General features: G+C 48.5%; 1 protein-coding gene across 1 annotated transcript in view; it reads left to right on the forward strand.

Moving 5' to 3' along the window:
- Positions 1-2,471: 2,471 nt before the first annotated feature.
- TPCN1 (two pore segment channel 1) overlaps positions 2,472-2,991 on the forward strand; it is a 64,357-nt gene continuing 63,837 nt past the window's right edge. The window contains exon 1 of the mRNA XM_007468573.1: positions 2,472-2,656. The gene's annotated coding sequence lies outside the window, so the exon portion shown is untranslated. The remainder of the gene's footprint in view (positions 2,657-2,991) is intronic.

Below are 2,991 nucleotides of genomic sequence, written 5' to 3' on the forward strand. Positions count from 1 at the left end.
TATTCAGATAGTTGGATTTACATCTGCCATTTTCCTATGTTTTTTTATTCGTCTCATCTCATGTTTTGTTCCTATGTTATTTCGTTAATGCCTTTTATTGTGTTAAATAAATATTTTTAGTCTACTCTTTTGATTCTTCTGTTGATTTAAAAAATTTTTTTTGAGTTGTTTTCTTAGTGGCTGACTTAGGGATTATAATGTGCATCTTAATTTATCACAGTCTATTCTGGAATACTAAATATTTTCTATTTGATGGGTCATTGTTATCCTACATTTTAAAAATTATTTAAACATGGCTTCCTTTAGTTCTTTGAACATATTTATAATAGCTTCTTTGAAGCCTTCGTCTGCTAAAGCCAACATCTAGGGACACATAGAGACACTTTCTGTTGACTGCTTTTTTTTCCTGAGTACGTTTACACACGTCTCACAATTTTTATTGAACACTGGAAATTTTAGAGGGAAGATTTTTTTTTTTGTAGCAACTCGGTATTTTTTCCTTCCTAATGATTGTTGTTCTTGTTTTGCTTGGGTGTTTGGTAATTTACTTCCTGGACTAAATCTGTCAAGTCGGTCTCCTCCACAATGTGCAGCTACTGATGTCTCTGCTTAATTTTTTTTCATATTTTTATTTTTAAACCTGGCTTCCTAGGGGTCGCCTCTGTATCCACATAGTTTAATATTCAGCCAAAAGTCAGTCCGAGGTTGTGCTCAAACTTTGAGCCAGTAAGGCTTCTGTTCTGCCATGGAAAGTGCAGCACGCACTCAGCACGTCTACACAGGCTCCAACGGCCAGGGATTAAGGGGCTTGGGCCTGCTCTGGTCTCTGCTACACATGCGCATAACCTCTAGTCAACCAAGATATACACAGAGCTCATCAGGCCCCCTATGGCTGCCTCACTCCCCAGGAACTCCAAGCTTTCAGTCCATTGTTTGTGCCAAATAGGATTACAACCTTGGACTGCTAGAGCTGCCGCCTCCCCTGTTCTCTTCCCACCAAGATTGCCACTTTAGCCAATGCTCCTTCAAACCAAGTGAGCTCCATCAGACAGTAACAGTGAAGCTGTTGGTATTCAGGGGGCTACCCACCCTGGGTGAACTATTATGCCCATAGAACTGGGGGTGGGGAAATCAGAGAAGTCTCAGGTAAGTATAGCACAAGCTTGAAGTTTGGTGGTTTTATGAATAAAAACTCTCAGTCTGTTGTATGACTTCGGTTGATTTTCAGTGTGCCAACATAGCACTAGATGGTTTTGTCCAGCTTTATAGTTGCTTTTAAAAATTATTATTGTGGTAAAATATACCTAACAAAGTTTACCATTGTAACCATTTTAAATTCAGTGGCATTAAATTGTTACATTCACATCTATGTGCAACCGTCACCACCATCCACGTCCAGAACTTTTTCATCATCTCAGATTGAAACTCTGTACCTATTAAATAATAACTCCTCGTTTTCCCCTCCCCCCAGCCCCTGGCAACCACTATTCTACTTTCTGCCTTAGTTAACCCTCACAACAAACCCTTTGTCTTAAGTATGTAAATGAAATCATATTTAAAGGACGGGGACGGGAGTTAAGTTCTAAAGTTAGCACAAAAGGCCAAAATTGGTATAATCAAAATTACCTGATTTAAACACTCACTTTCATTGGACGCTCACCCTGGGATGTATATATAGGCCTTTGGGTGGAATGGTAGCGGACTTATAAACTACACTCTCACTCCCAGCACCTGTGTTTGACTTGAAAGTAGTTAACTTTGATGCGACTCCACTTGACTAGTATCATCCACGTTTTACGGATGAGGAAGTGGACGAGTGGAGGGGCAGAGTAGAGGATGCCCAGTAGTCCTTGCAGGGGGTCGAGAGGGAGGTCCAAACTGAGGCAGGGGCTGGAGAGCAGGATCCTGAGTCGGGGACGGGCTCACGGTGGGGGGCTACTGATTCCTCAGAGAGCCAAAGGATAGAGGGCTAGACCCCATTCAACATCTCTTCATCATTCCCAGCCCTTCCCCACAAAGTCATTCACCTGCTCCGAGGGCTTCAGGTTTTTCTATCCGTGGTAACCACCGAGGTGCCTGCGTTGCTAGGTTATCGGCCAATCTCAGAAGGCGGGACTCAGCGTCTGATTGACTTTCTTTTTCACCATTAAATTCCTTATTCCGCTCAGTTCGTTCCACCTCCTGAGGGATGACCAGTCAGGAGCACCGTCTCTATAACCCTCCACCAATTGGAAGACTCGGGCCTCCCTCTGGGTTGGGCTGACCGAGTAAGGCGGGGAGAAACGGAAGGGAAAGGGGCGGAGCTTCTTCGTCCCGCCCCTTCTCAAGGAGGGAGGCAGGGAGTCCTGCATTAGCAGCAGGCAAAAACTGGGGAAGGACGTAAGGCTTGACCAATCAGAGCTCATAATAACAGCCGAGGTAGCCAATAGGCAGCGGTGAAGGGAAAATGGGCGGGGCCGGTGGGGTGGAAGGGACAGTAGGCGGTGGATGGGAGAGCTGGCGCAGCTGCTGTGGTGGCAGCGGCTGAAGTGGCGGTGGCTGCGGCGGCCGCTGCAGCTGCAACAGTTCCGGGCTCGTGGCTTTGGCGGCGGCGCCGGAGGGCTGGGCTGCGCGGTGCGGACCCCGGCGCGCGGTTCGGGTTGCTGGGGCGGCGCATGTAAGAATTCAAGGGGTATGAGGGTTGGCCTGATGGAGAGGGCAGGGGTCAGGGGTCAGGGGGCTCGGCGTGAGGGCATTGGAACGTAGGAGGCGGGCAGGTAGGGCCAAGAAGGCCTGCGGGGAAGTCATCGCCGCTTTTCTCTCCCTCCAGCCCTGGTCGCGGGGACCCCAGCCTAGGGATCGCCCGGGGAAGCCCGGGGCGGGGAGAAGGGGCGCAAGGACGAGCACGTGGAGCAGGCACCCGCACTCCTCTTCGTTACCCTCCTCCCTCGTCTGCTTGTCTCCCTGGCGCCCTCAGGCGACCCACCCCACAAGAGCCTGCCTGCCCTCTTT

Source organism: Lipotes vexillifer, unplaced genomic scaffold (genome assembly GCF_000442215.2).
Source record: "Lipotes vexillifer unplaced genomic scaffold, Lipotes_vexillifer_v1.1 scaffold573, whole genome shotgun sequence".
NCBI classification, from domain to species: domain Eukaryota; kingdom Metazoa; phylum Chordata; class Mammalia; order Artiodactyla; family Lipotidae; genus Lipotes; species Lipotes vexillifer.